Raw genomic sequence first — 15,576 nt, forward strand, 5'->3', positions numbered from 1 at the left:
AACTGCATGATAAAGTACAAGTATGTCAATATTTCCTACACTTAAAAAAAAAAAAAAAAAAAAAAAAAAAAATCTGTAATACTGAAGTCCCCTATCAAAAGTTGAAGTTAAGCTTTATCAGTTTGGCATTAAATATACCAAAATACAATATTATCAACATTAGACACTTTATAATGAAACAAAGTGTTTTGTATTACCGTAGACTTTGTAATACTGTACTGTACTGTACCGTACTGTACTGTACTGTACTGTGTGGTGCTGCATATTTCAAAAGCATGTACAATAACAACTATACTGTATTGCAGAAAGGAAACTTAGCCAAGATAAGCTGACTTAACAAACATGCTCTAAATTAACAACCAGTAGAATCAGCATGTTAGAACCATTATTCAGTAAAACACCAAGCCAACAAAACTACACCACATGCCTGCCAAAAAATGTAACAAAAAGCTGGAAAAAAGTAAAGGAATGATAAGCAAGCAAAAGTTGAGTGATCCTTACATCATTATAATCGATGATTCTCACTGATGTTTTACATATGATGCTCTCTTTCAGTTAATATTTTTTCTTATCATATTCTCTGCTCACTCTCCACACACATATTGCAGCCCTCTCATTTCTACTCCTGTCATACTGAAGTTTTCAACCCATATTCATATGGGCCCATACACACCATGCCATCCTCTTGCAACCCACATATTCAAGACTTTTGTATCGAGGCCTTTAAAGTAACAGCCACCTTTCTTCCCTACACCACTTTACTCTCTACTCACTTTGCACAACTGTCTTTACTATTACTGCATCTAGGTACAGTGCTTACTCATGCACCAATTCAAATGCCTCTCCATCCATTACAGCAAGTCACCTTACAACATTCGGACACAACAAAGAAACCACCAACAGAGTATACAAACAATACATACGTTCAGTGATGAATTATGCAAGCCCTGCCTGGGCTTCTAAACTGACCAAAACACACTACAACACTCTACAGACCATACAGAACAAGGCCCTAAAAATAATCACAGGCTGCACAGCTACTATGCCCACAGACCACCTACATCAAGAAACCAAAGTCCTCAAAGTCAAGGATCACCAAGACATGAGAGGCACCCAGTTTCTTGCTGCAGCCTCCACAAACCCACAACATCCACTACAGTACATGGCAGCACATCCACCCACACCAAGGAACATCAAAACAACACCCAGCACACGATACCATACACAAATACTGTCATCTCTCCCCCCTCGCCCACCTCAGACCAGCTTCCAGGAGCATATCCACACTCAGATCACTCGCCACTCCATTCAGTCACTTAAAGACAACACATAGCTGCATGCATGGCCTGACATCCACCCTTCTGAATCCTATCTTCCTCATGAGGACAGGGTCCACCTGGCCAGGCTGAGATGTGGGCACCATCCAGCCCTCTTAAGCCACCATAAGAGGCTGGATGACTCCGTCACTGATGCCTGTCCAGGATACAACACAGCACCCCATACTATTAAACACGTTATGGAAGACTGCATTGCACACAATCACCTATGCCAACAACACAACATACACTCTTTGAGAGCTCTGTGGGAAAGTCCAGTCTCGGCCATGGCCTTCCTAAGGTACTCGGGGCTGTTCGGCCAGACTGCCTAGGGAACAACTACTACTACTACTACCAACATTTATTTTACTCTTAGCTGCATTTTTAATGAAAAACATGCTATTCAGATCCATTCACAAAGCTTTGAACAAGTCTGTAAAAATCCTTTTCATTGTTGCCAAGTCAAACAGTATAATTTGCATCCATCAGATTTCAGACAGTCTACCCTTCGTCAAAGGTCAGCAACCTCACCCCTAGTAACACAACTTGAGCTTAAAGCTCTCTTATAACCTCATTAATATGTACAATAAATAACCATGAGGACATCAGTACTGTACATAGTACAAAAAGTACTACAGGTATACCCCGGTTTAACGATGTAATTGCTTAGGTAAAAACCCATCGTTAGGCGGGGTACCATATATCAGGGTAGATTTAACATGTAAAGTAATGGGATGCATTTTTGAGCCTTGGGTTTCCCCCCCAACCAAGCCCAAAACCCACCAAAATGAGCCCCAAAACAAGTTTAAAGCCAAATCTAAATGGCCTAACAGCTGTAAAGGAAGCTAACCTAGGCCTAACACCTGTAAAAAATCTGAAAATTGTCAAATATAAGCCTGGAAAAAATCAAGCTCAGTAAACTGTACCCCCAAATGACAATGTTCACTCCACCTATGGCTAAAACACATTAATCTCAGTCTAAAAACAGTTTATAAATCAACATAAACACACAATTTTAGTCAAAAATATAATAAAAATATAAAAATGGTAGATTACTAGTGGAGAAGGGAGAAAAAGTGAGCAGATGGAGAGAACACTTTAAGGAAATGTTGAACATAGAGGATGGAAGTAATGCGAGTATAAGTGGCTGAGGAATGGCTGGGAGGAGGAGGGAGGTGAGAAGACAGGAAGAAATCAGTAGGATAGAAGTTGTGGAAGCAATGAAGAAAATTAAATTGGGGAAACCCCCAGGAATTGTTGGAGTGTGTGGTGAAATGCTGAAGTATGGGGGAGAGATATTAGTAGAATGGATGTAGAAAATGTGCAGATTGGCCTGGGAGGAAGGTAGAGTCCCGGAGGATTGGAAGTCAGGTATAATTATTCCCTTGTACAAAGGAAAAGGGGAAAAAGAAGTGTGTGGTAATCATAGGGGCATTTGTCTTCTGAGTATAATAGGAAAAGTGTATGGTAGGATACTTATTGACAGAGTTAGAGAAAGAACAGAGGAATTAGTTGGAGAAGAACAGGGAGGCTTTAGGAAGGGAAGAGGTTGTGTAGATCAGATATTCATTCTTAGATCTTTAATGGAAAAGTTTCTAGAGAAGGGAAAGAAGCTGTATGCGGCTTTCATGGATTTGGAGAAAGCATACGACAGACTGGATAGACAAGGATTGTGGAAAGTATTAAGAATATATGGAGTAGATGGGAAGTTGTTGAATGCTGTGAAGAGTATGTATGATGGTGCTAAGGCTGCAGTGCGTGTGGATGGTGACCTAAGCGAATTTTTCTCTCAGAAGGTTTGGTTGAAACAGGGATGTGTCATGTCTCCATGGTTGTTCAATCTGTACATAGATGGGGTAATAAAAGAGGTACAAGGTAGGGTAGTGGATGTTGGAGTGGCCCTGGTGAGAAAGGGTAGTGTTTGGAAACTCCCTGTACTGTTGTTTGCAGATGATACTGTGTTGTTTAGTGAAGACGAAGGAGAGCTGCAAGGCTTGGTGGATGAGTTTGGGAGAGTGTGTAAGAAATGGAATCTAAAGGTGAATGTAGGGAAGAGTAAAGTGATGGTCTTTGAGAGAGGTGAAGTCAGTGAATGTACAGCGAGGATGGATGGTGAGGAATTGGAAAATGTGAGTAAGTTTAAGTACTTGGGCAGTGTGATGAGTAAGGATGGAGGTTTCGAGGGTGAAGTGCTTGAAAGGGTACAGCAGGGAAGAAAGGTTGCTGGTTCCTTGAAAGCAGTGATAAGAAGCAGGGAAGTGAGCATGGAAGTGAGAAAGTTACTACATGACAGTATTGTGATACCAACTCTAACGTATGGAAGTGAAGCTTGGACGTTGCTGGAAGGACACAAGTCAAAGAGTGAGAGCAGTGGAAATGAGTTATTTAAGAGGAGCCTGTGGAGTCACATGGAGAGACAGGCTGACAAATGAGAATATAAAGGAGCGTTGTGGTGTGGATGTGGATGTGATAGGAAGCATTAGGAGGAATACATTGAGGTGGTTTGGCCATGTGGAGAGGATGGAGGGTGAAAGACTGATGAAGAGAGTGTATGTGAGTGAGGTGGAGAGGGGAATAGGGAGGGAGAGGCTGAGGATGAGATGGAGGGATGGGGTGGAGACGTATATGAGAGAGGGGGGTGTGAGTTGGGAGCGGGGCAGTGAAATGGTGGGGGACAGAGCGACGTGGAGGCGATTTGTTTGTGGCCACCCCAAACGGGATTGAGGCGTCTGACAATAGATAGATAGATAGATAGTTTTTAATTCATAAAAGACTCAGTTTTTAAACTTATTAACCCCCCAAAAAAAAAAAAAAGAAAAAAAAAGAAAGAGAGAGAGAGAGAGAGAGAGAGACCTGATGCCTCTCCTGATGTGTACCAATGACCCTTGGGTGGAATCGATCCTCCAACCCTTCGGTCAGAGCAGAGTGCTCTAACCCACTGAGCCACAGCTGCTACACTGCTCCATAGGAGTACCCACCAATGTTTAATAATATCCAGCTCAATCCTGCATCATCCTAGAACATGCTTGGGTTTCATTCACTTGGGACTTGTCTTGGAAAGATTGTATTACATTGTTTCATTTTCATTTTTAAAGGCTTCAACATGCTTGCATGCGTCGGCTTTGGTCACCTAATGGCGGCTCTCCATGCTGCAAGATCCACTGCAGCCTTACTGTTCAGTCCCTTAACCTTGAGATCACAATTAATGACCTCATCCCATGTCTTTCTCGGTCTACCCCTCATATCCCCATCACCAATATTAACACTTCCCACCCAATTATCATCCCCCATCCTCTCCACCTGTCCAAACCATCTCAATCTACCTCTCCTCATCACAACACCAATACACTCCAGTCCCATCCTACCTCTCAACTCCTCCATCGTAAACCCAGCCCCACCAGACCTTGGACGCAGGGACGCACTACACATCCACCTAATCATTGTCATTTCTGTACATCTGAGCAGACGAATATCATCCTCCTTCACTGTCCAGGTCTCACTACCATACAGCATTACACTCCTAACACATTCTGCATACAAAGACCCCTTAGCACATAGGGAGAGTCCTCTCAATGTCAGGAGAGGCAAAAGCTCCCTGAACTTCTTGCAACCACTTCTCACCCTAGCCACAGAGCTAGCTCCAGCCCCACCTCCAGCACACAACATGTTTCCCAAATAACAAAACTCTTCCACACACTCAAAAGATTCACCAGCAAGTTCAATCCTTTCACATCTGACAATCTCCACCTGCTCTCCCCGACACGTTGTACACATAAAATCAGCATTATCTCGCAGTCTGCCTCTGATACCACTACATCACTTATGCACCAATTTATCACAAACACTGGACAAGATGGAATTACTTCCCACACCCTTGTAGCAAACTGCACATGGCCACTCTCCCTCGTCTTTGACAGTACCACCACCAACCCTAGATATCGTCACTTTTGTTTTATCTGCATTTACCCTTAAGCCCTTGTGCCCCATACCATCTTTCCACTACCTAAACCTTTCCTTCGCCTCCCTTTCGCTCTCTGCAATCAACACCAACTCATCAGCATACAACAACCCCCACGGGAGTCCGTTTCTAAAGTCACATGAAAGGGCTTCAAGTACCATGATAAACAACATGGGACTCAAAACTGACCCCTGATGCACACCAACATTCACAGAAAACTCATCACTCAAATCTCTATTCACTCTTACCTGGGTGTGAGCACCCACATACATGGCCATAACCACCCTAACCAGCCACTCCTCCAAGCCAAGCTTTCTCATTGCCCACTTCACCACCTCTCTAGGGACTCTGTCAAAGGCCTTTTCCAAATCAACAAAAACAAAATAAAGATCCCTTCTCCTACTAATATATTTTTCCTGAAGCTATCAAACAATGAATATTGCATCAGTGGTCCCCCTACCTGGCATCAACCCAAACTGCCTCTCATCAATATTCACTCTTTCTCCAATCATATCTTCTAAAACCCTCTCCATTACCTTCATTATCTGATCTAAAAGCTTTATACCTCTATAATTTCCTCTTTCCAGGGCATCACCCTTCCTTTTATACACATTTACCATTACTCTCTTCAGCCAATCATCTGGGACAACACACTCATAAATAATCCTATTTATCAGGTCAGTGACTAACCTCACCCCTATATCGCCTGAGGCCTTCAACATTTCAGCAGTCAACCCAAACACACCTGCTGCCTTCCCCACCTTCATCCTGCCTATTGCCTCACTCACAGTAGCAGCATCAATCAAAGGCCAAGGGCCAGACGCTGGATCTGCTGGCTCCAAACCTTCCCTGTCCCAGTCAAACTCCTCATTCAACAACTGGTTATAATGATCTCTCCATGCGTCTTTAATATCCTCACTGTTCACCACTACCCTTCCTTCATCATTCTTCATATACTGCTCACCTATAATATCCCAATTATCCCTCTTCACCTGACCGGCCACCCTAAATATCATATTTTTCCTTTCCCCATGATTTAGGTTATCAAGTAAAAGTCTCTGTGACTCAGACTTTTCCCTGTATACCTCTCTATTAGCCCTATGCTTGGCAGCCAAATATTCCTCTTTGCTACCACCCTTCTTCCATTCCCAGAAAAGCCTTCTTTTCTCCTTAACTGGAGCTTCTACACCCTCATCCCACCACCATGTTACTTTATGTCTTGGTGGTCCTCTTGTCCAACCACATGTTACATCAGTAACTCTCAAGAGATTGTTCTTGAGGGCTCTGTACTGTTCATTAACGCCTCTGTCTACAGCTCCCTGTTCAGCCACCACTCTCCTCAACTCGCTATGGAAGGCATCCCTTACTGCTTGGTTTTTCAGCTTCCATATTTTCCTCCTAGGTACATAAGTCCTCTTTTTTATCACTCGTTCTTTAAGCATCATATCACAAATCAATAGTTTGTGCTGCTGCACACACTCCTCACTTCCTATAACTTTAACATCCCTCACTAACCTCCTATCAGCCCTCCTAACCAGAAAATAATCTATCTGACTGCTATTTCCCCCAGACTCATACATAATTAACCTACTGTCTCTTTTCCTAAAATATGTGTTGCACACAATCATATCCGTTACCTCCCCAAACTCGAGTATCTTTTCCCCTCCTGCATTCCTTATATCATACGCACATCCCCCATGCACTCCTTCATAACCTTGTGCTGCTTCACCTACATGACCATTTAAGTCCCCTCCCAAAATCACTATCTCATCATCCCACATACCACACACTACACGTATTAATTCATCCCAAAATCTATCTTTCTCTGCTTCATCCAATCCTTCCTGTGGAGCATATGCCGATATAATCACAGCTATCTTTCTACCGAACAGAATTTTCACTACCAATATCCTATCGCTTACTCTCAAAACATTCATAACATATTCCACCCATTTCTTCACAACCATCACACCAACACCTCCATATCTGTCTGTCCCCCCCTGCCAAAACAACGTATAGCAACAGTCCTTCCCAACAATCTTTCTGGCTATTCCACCCCTGTACCGGACTTCCTGCAAACACGCCTCATCCACCCACCTCCTACTGAATGCCTCAACGACTTTCCCTGCTCTTCCCCTCAAACTTCCCACATTCCATGAACCCACCCTAAGCCCCCTGGGTGATTTACTGTCCTCAGGCTTGCTTTGAAACTTATTCATGCATTTTGTCATATTCAGTATTAATAAAGGGGGATAGACATACCACAGGCCCCACTAACTGCACAGTCCCAGGTCCAGGCAATGGATCTGGGACCCCTAGCCCACCAGCTTACCAGTGGCTGTGGTAGTGGCCTCGGGGCACCCTGCCAGGACAGCTGCAGGGACACCCTCCAAGCGCGCCTTGGCACTGCAACTATCCTGCCATTATACACCCACTGATAGGGCAGCCTCCTGGGGTACTACTCCCAGGTTCGGGCCCCTCTCTATTGGGCGGAAGTGGCAGCCTGGGAACTGCAATGCCCTGTACCCCCTAGTGCAGGCCTGAGCCCCATCTCGCCCTGGACCCATGATCTATGCCGGCGGAACCCCCGTCATGCCTCCCCCCAGAAGTCCGCCACTACGAAGCGGGGACAAAATCTGCGTCCAAGAGATTAGGGGTGCTGAGCCAAATCTGTACCTTGTTTACCCCTGCACAGATGTTGACTTTATACATGGGTTTTATTCACCCTTGTGTAGAGTACAATGCTCATGTGTGGAGAGGCTCCCCACATAGAGCTCTTCTCAATATGGTGGAGTCAAAGGCTTTTCGTCTCATTAACTCCCCTCCTCTTACTGGCTCCCTTCAACCTCTGTCTCTTCACCATACTGTTGAATCTTTATCTCTTTTCTATCTTTACTTCCATGGTCATTGCTCCTCTGAACTGTCTGCTTGCATCCCTCTATTTCTGCGATGTGTGCGTTGCACCCGTCTAGCAACAAACTCTCATCCCTTTTCTGTCCAACTCTCTAATGCAAGAGTTAACCGTTACTCCCAGTCCTTCATTTATGCAAGAGGTCAACTCTGGAACTGTCTCCCTCTGTCCGTATTTCCTACTTCCTATGATCTCCAATCTTTCAAACGCAGTGTGTCCAGGCATCTCGAAATGATTGGATCTTGAATTTGGCTTTCTTTTGTATTGTTTTTTTTTTTTTCTTGGAAGGAATGGTTTGTGGACTCCTGGTCTTTGGTTCCTTCTTTCCTGCATAAAAATATATATACTGTACACATATATATATATATATATATATATATATATATATATATATATATAAGAATTTAGTCCAGTCGGCTCCTAGAGTCCAATAAAAGCGAATTTCGGTATACTGAAGTCCATTTCACCAAGATTTCACTGTACAGTAATCACTCTAATATCCGAAAGCCCAATAACCGAACATCCCCACTACCCGGACCTTATCGTCCTGGGATCAAACATTCCCAAAATGGTCCGAAAATCCAAAAAAATTGAAAAAAAAATCGATTTTTTGCCGTCTGTAATTTGAACTTGCCGCGCGCGCCGCGTGAGAGCATTGTTTTGGTTCGTCATTCCTCCGACGTCCGATAGAGCGCCGCTGCATCCTCCCCACTTCCCGCCTGTTTCTCACCGTGACAAGACCTACGCTGTTCGCCATGGCTGCCCACATGCTCGCTTTAGTGGTGGTGCCATACTTGCTGCAAGGCCTCCTGCTGCTCTCTGCCCTACTCTTAGTGTGTGTGATGATGGCCCCGCCTCCTAAGAAAAGGAAGAGAGTGGTGTTGACTCTGGAGAAGAAACGGGACATATTGGAGAAGGTTGATGCGGGTTGGTCTTCCTCACGCATTCTCCGCGAGTTCAACCTGGCCCGGTCGACTTTGTTCGATATCAAGCGTTCCCGAGACAAGCTCATGCAGTACACGGCTGACTTCTCGTCGAGAAGCAAACGCAACGTGGAGAGGAATGTTATGTTTACCCCCAAGTATGCAGAGATCGACCGCTCCACGTTGATTTGGTATTGACAGCAACGTGCAGCTGGTGTGATGGTACGTGGAACGGAGCTGAAGGCTGCTGCTGAGAAGTTTGCAAGGCTTCACGACGCCCTTGACTTCAAGGCATCCGAGGGTTGGCTCTTCGCGTTCAAGTTACGACATGGCCTTACTAACTGTAAAGCACATGGCGAAGCACTGGACGCTAACGAGGATGGAGTGGACAAGTTTCGGCACAAGGTGAAAGGCTTGATCGACAGGGAGGGCCTCACTCTTGGTCAAGTCTATAACGCTGACGAAACTGGCCTATTCTATCGCTTGGTGCCAACGAACACTCTGGCCGATGAGACGGAGAAGCGTGTACCTGGCCGCAAGCTTTCTAAGGAACGGATATCTGCTTTGTGTTGTGCCAATGCTAACGGCATGCACCGGCTTAAGCCCGTTGTTGTTGGCCGTGCAAAGCAGCCTCGGTGCCTTCGTGGGGTGATGGATGTCCTTCCTGTCGTATGGTACCATTCTTTGAAAGCATGGTTCACAGCTGTGATTTTCAAAGACTGGTTTCACCATCACTTCGTCAAGGAGGTCATACATTACCAGACGAAGACACTGGGAATTCCTCGCGACCAGGTAAAGGCTCTCCTTCTCCTCGACAATGCACCTGCCCACCCGTGCGACAAGGACTTGGTTGCTGAAAATGGCCGTATTAGGTGCATGTTTCTGCCACCTAATACGACTGCTCTCATTCAACCAATGGACCAAGGAGTGATCGTGGCAACAAAGCGCCTGTACCGTCGGAAGTTCCTGGACGAGGTGATGGTTGTCCTCGAGGACGAGGACGAGCGCAGGGAAGGACGTGACACTCGAGGCAAGCGGACTTTGGAAAACCTTCGTCGCTACAACATCAAGTCTGCGCTGTACAACTGGGCTAGTGCATGGAAGGAAGTCCCTGTGAAAACTCTTGAAAATGGTTGGTCTCGTCTGCTTCTCGGAACAGATGTGGAGTACGATTTCCTAGGGTTTGACGTGGATGACTTCCATGCACAGCTACGTACGCACGGCGACGATGTTGATGTGGACGATGTTCGTGAGTGGTTGGACGACGACGAGGGCGATCCTGGGTATCAGACGTTGTCTGATATCGAGATCGCGTCTTCGGTTGCTGGTGTCAGTCCCGAACTTGAAGATTCCGACGACGAAGGCGATGATGATGCAGACTCCGCTCAGCAGGACACTACGCCAGCCATCCCCAAGCTGAGCGCACTCCGGGAACATCTAGAGTTTGTCCTAGACTACCTGGAACACCCGGACTGCGACAGGGAGATGGGGCCCTTGGGACTCGTGGAGGAAGTGCGTGCTTTCCGGCAGCGCATCATCAATCGCCAGAATCGTCGGTCCTTGCGTCAGTCAACGATTGACAGTTTTTTCAGGCCCGTGACCCCCGCTGTGCCAAGCCCTGGTTCCACTCCGTTGCCTCCCCAAGACAGGCCCTCATGCTCCGAGCCACAGCCCAGCACATCAGCTACAGTGGAGTCACCGCTCGACGTGAGTTTGCGGCTGTCTTCAGAGTCTTCTGTAGTCGGTACGCCATCACCACGACCCACCGATGCACCCCTTGGACGCCTGCCAGTGATACTCTCGGGCTCTGACAGTGAATAAATAGCAAGAACTTCTCCACTAGACCACACGGGAATTTTGAGTGTTGTGCAGTGAAAAAAACGGTGTGTTGTGTTAAGGTTTTCAAGTTGGGAGAAAAGACTCAGTAGAAAAGAAATTTAACGTAACTAACCTTCTTTGTTTTGGCTTTGGAAAATTAAAAAAACTGGGGAAAAGTTAATGTGCAACACTTAAATTAAACTGGAACATTATTTGGACTAAAGTGAACACTGTGAAAAGAACGGACTTCTGTGTGTTAGTGACTAAGTTCAGTGCAAGACTTCAGGAATAGTGTAGTGCAAGTGCTTCAGGAAATCGTTCTTACTGTCAGAGTCCGAGAGGAGGCAGTTATTCATCGAGGTGGCCAGGGACTTGCTGTAAGTTGCCAGAATGTTTCATGTTGTACTATTTTCCATACTATATTTACCAGAATGTTTCATATTGTATTTTTTTCCATACTATACTTACCAGAAAGTGTCATACTGTACTTCTTTCCATACTATACTTACCTCATGCATGTGCAGTAGGAACGTGTTTTTCAGAGTTCGGTTAGGTTCGGTTAGGTTAGGTTCTGTTAGAGTCCATAAGTACCAGAATGTTTATTAATGTATGAACATACTTCTAAACCCACATTTTATGTTTCTTTTGCTTTTATTTCAGTCATTTATGTGCCTTATTGGTGTGATTTGGGTGTTAAATAGGTGCTATGCATGTCCGGAGGGAGTTGTATAGGTGTTTCTCTGAGTTAGGGTCCATAAGTACAAGTCCATAAGCTGGGGCCCAATATCCGGACGAAACCAATATCCGAACCTACCGATGGCTCTATTGATCCGGATATTGGAGGGGTTACTGTATTTGAAGGTATTATTTACTCGAACAACTATTCTCACTGCATCTCTGTACTTTTACTCATCAGTTTTGTGTGTTGTTATAAACTTATCTTATAGTATAAACACCACTGTAGATGATGGTATGAAATTTATACCAATATTACCAATTGCTGATGGATATTTGACTATGGGAAAGTTTTTCTTTGTGCCGCGGAAGCAGCCATCACTCTGTTGTTGTCCCAGACACTTTTTGAAAAGTTATGGTTACTGAGAGGGTTAAAAATACTTATTGCAACCATCGTCTTCATTTTTTTGTGGACTTCTGTTGTTTATGCATTGCTTTCTTAGTGTCTAGGATTATACTGGATATACCCATGTGTGTTTTGATGTCTACATACGGGTGAAAGACCAGTGAACACTGCTAAAACTAGGAGGGGTACTGTATATTATAGGTAGGATATTTGTGGGTTTTTGTTGTTTATGCATGGCTTTCTTAGTGTCTAGGATTATACTAGACATTCCCATGTGTGTTTTGACGTCTAATTACAGCTGAAAGACCGGAGAACACTGCCAAAATTAGGAGGGGTACTGTATGTTACAGGTAGGATATTTGTGGATTTTTGTTGTTTATGCATTGTTTTCTTAGTGTCTAGCACTGCTTTGGATATTCCCATGTATGTTTTGATGTCTATATATGGCTGAAAGACCAGAGAACACTGCCAAAATTAGCAGGGGTACTGTACATATAGGTTGGGTATGGGTAGTGGGTTGGGTGAATAGGGGTACAGTAGAGGATAATGCTCTGTATCAGTATTTTGCCCATATCCGGACATACCTTTGGCTCTATTATGTTGGATAATTGAGGGATTACTTTAGTAAGTCATCGACATCACATTATAGATGTGTAACACTCCCCCTCTTACTCTCTCTCCACAGAGATGCATGATGCTCAATAGAAATACCCTGCCATATTTTCCGTGCTTCAATGGAATACTACCGAAGAAAAATAAAATTTTCAAAGGTATGCAGGAGTTGTGCTCAAAAGTTAATACCCCTATCCCTAACTACAAATCTATATTACTCATTCAAGGCAGTTTTCGAAGTGCTCAGCCTCAACACTAAAGAGAAGAATCCTATGATAGCAATCACCAAAAAATGCAGAATACAATGTAATATAGTAAAAGCCCTCTCATTCGGCATCTGGTCTTACGGACTTTCCGGTCTTTCGGTGATTTTTATAAATAGTCCCATTATAAAAGTTCTGCGCACTTCTGGCACATACGTTGATCGGCACCCACGACAGAGTTGCCAGCTCGCCCGTACCCATGTGTCCACAGTTTCCAATTTGCCGCTGTTGGCACTAGATCCAGAGCTTTTCAGAACAATTCAGTGTTCATAATAATTTAGCACCAATAATAATTAGATTTTCTTCTAAATCTAGCGCATGTTGAAATCCAATTTAGAGCAAAAATTTGAACGGTTCACCTTCAGCTTAGCGCGTTTAAAACTTGAGCTTAGCGCTTTTGAAAATTTCTGCTTGCCAACAATGCATGCGCCGTCAGGTATCATGACTTGTTGGCGTCTCACTTTGTGAGCGGGATCTCTCGTGCTATTTTACAGTGTACATACGTAAATACACCTATGTTAAGGTAAGTTTATGTGTATCAATAAATACATTAAATATAAGTTGCTCATTAAATATTTAGTGCTTAGGATTGACCAAAAACACTCCCTAGACACTGTGATAGCATTAGGGTGACCGACCATGATTGCTAGAATCTTTTTAGCAGGTTTTCTCGGTCATCCAGCAGTTTCTGCTCTCTCAGCACCTGCCTGGTCCTGAAGATGCCGAATGGAAGGGCTTTTACTGTATTAACGGCAGGGGAACATATCTTACAATGTTTTTTTCTGTACTGCATAATTTAAAGCACAGTAAAGTTTTTTTTTCCTTAGATTACTGTTTGGCAGTTATATTTAATGTAGCCACATGTTAAAGTTATAGGAAGCGAGAAGTGTGTGCAGCAATACAAGTTACTGATATGAGACATGGTGCTTAAGGAGCGAGTGATGAAAAAGAGGACCTATGCACCAAGGAGGAAAATACAGAAGTTGGAAAAACAAGCAGTAAAGGATGCCCTCTATAGTGAGATGATAAGAGTGATGGCTGAAGAGGAAGCTGTTGACAGAAGTGTTAATGACCAGTACAGATGACTCAAAAACAATCTCCTGAGAGTTACTCATTCAGTGTGTGGATGGACATGGGGGTCTCCCCAAGACATAAAGTAACTTGGTGGTGGGATGAGGGTGTAGAACTGCAGGTAAGGAAAAAAGAAAGCATTTCCAGGAATGGAAAAGTGGTGGCAACAAAGAGAAATACTTTCCTGCCAAGTGTAAGGCTAGAAGAAAGGTTTCCAGGGCAAAATCTGTCTCAGAGACTTTTACTGGATAACCTAAATACTGTAGTGTGGAAAGGAAGAATATGATATTTGAGTTGGGAAATCAGATGAAGAGAGAAAACAGGGGTATCATACATGAGCAGTGTGTGAAGAATGATGAAGGAATGGTAGTGGTGAAAAGTGGGGATTTAAAAGACGCCTGGAGAGAGCATTATCATGGGTTGTTGAATAAGGAGCTTGAGTGGAACAGGGCAAGTTTGGAGTCAGCAGATCCAGTGTTTGGCCCTTGGCCTTTGATTGATGCTGCTACTGTGAGGAGGGCAATAGGCAGGATGCAGCTGGGGAAGGCAGCAGGTGTGTCTGGGTTGGCTGCTGAAATGCATGGCCTCTAGAGATATACAGTCGGCGCAGTGGAAGTCTGGACCCTCTAATTCGCACCATATATTTGGGAGGGTCCAATAAATATTGTAGGAAAATTCATGTAGTCAGTGGATTTTTTTTCTGGTGGCTTCTAGCAACTTTACAGGCTTACTAGTACATGCTGTGAATTTATGAGCTCAGTGCCTGCCTGACTTTGGATGGGAGAGCACGTCAGATTTTCTTGTCTTGCCTGGCCTTTGTTAATTTCAAAGCTCTCGTTTTCACACCCTCCTTTGCCTTAGTGAATCATTGGAGATGGGTCCCAAGCCATTAACTGATGTAGAAAAAGCCCGAATTTTAAATATGAGAGAGGAAAATGTAAAAATTAAGGAGAGGCTTCAGTGCAGCAGTACGGCTGGGGATCTTGAAGTCTTTCTGAAGTCGATGCTGTATGGTACTTTCAGACACATCTTTCAGCAATTCTGGGTACATATCTTTCAGTTGTCTAGCAGTCAAACATGGGTCTTTTATCACAGCTTGCTTCAGTAACATGTCTGTAGTTGGTGATGTCTTCTTTTAGGTCCCAGCCTGTCTTTATGTTGGGGAATTATGTTTTTTGGCAGGTGGCGGGCAGCAGCGAGGAGTGCCATAACAGTAGATTTTCCTCACCCAGTTCAAATACAAATATTATCAATTTTTACATTTTCCTCTCTCATAGTTAAAATTCGGGCTTTTTCTACATCAGTTAGTGGCTTGGGACCCATCCCCAATGATTCACTAAGGCAAAGGAGGGTGTGAAAATGAGAGCTTTGAAATTAACAAAGGCCAGGCAGGACAGGAAAATCTGACGTGCTTTCCCATCCATAGTCAGGCGGGCACTGAGCTCATAAACACAGAATGTAGTGGTAAGCCTGTAAAGTTGATAGAAGCCACCAGAAAAAAATCCACCGACTACAGGAATTTTCCTACAATATTTCTTGGACCCTACCAAATATATGGTAAGAATTAGAGGGTCCAGACTTCCATTGCGCCGACTGTAGGTGTGGAGTTAGTCAATGACCTGA

General features: G+C 44.1%; 1 protein-coding gene across 1 annotated transcript in view; it reads right to left on the reverse strand.

The window, feature by feature from the left end:
- LOC145403992 (pseudouridine-5'-phosphatase-like) overlaps nt 1-15,576 on the reverse strand; it is a 244,218-nt gene that overhangs the window by 98,562 nt on the left and 130,080 nt on the right. The window lies entirely within an intron of this gene.

The sequence above is a fragment of the Coenobita brevimanus genome, chromosome 62 (genome assembly GCF_032717465.1).
Source record: "Coenobita brevimanus isolate Jiangsu-jjx chromosome 62, ASM3271746v2, whole genome shotgun sequence".
In the NCBI taxonomy this organism is placed as follows: Eukaryota; Metazoa; Arthropoda; class Malacostraca; order Decapoda; family Coenobitidae; genus Coenobita; species Coenobita brevimanus.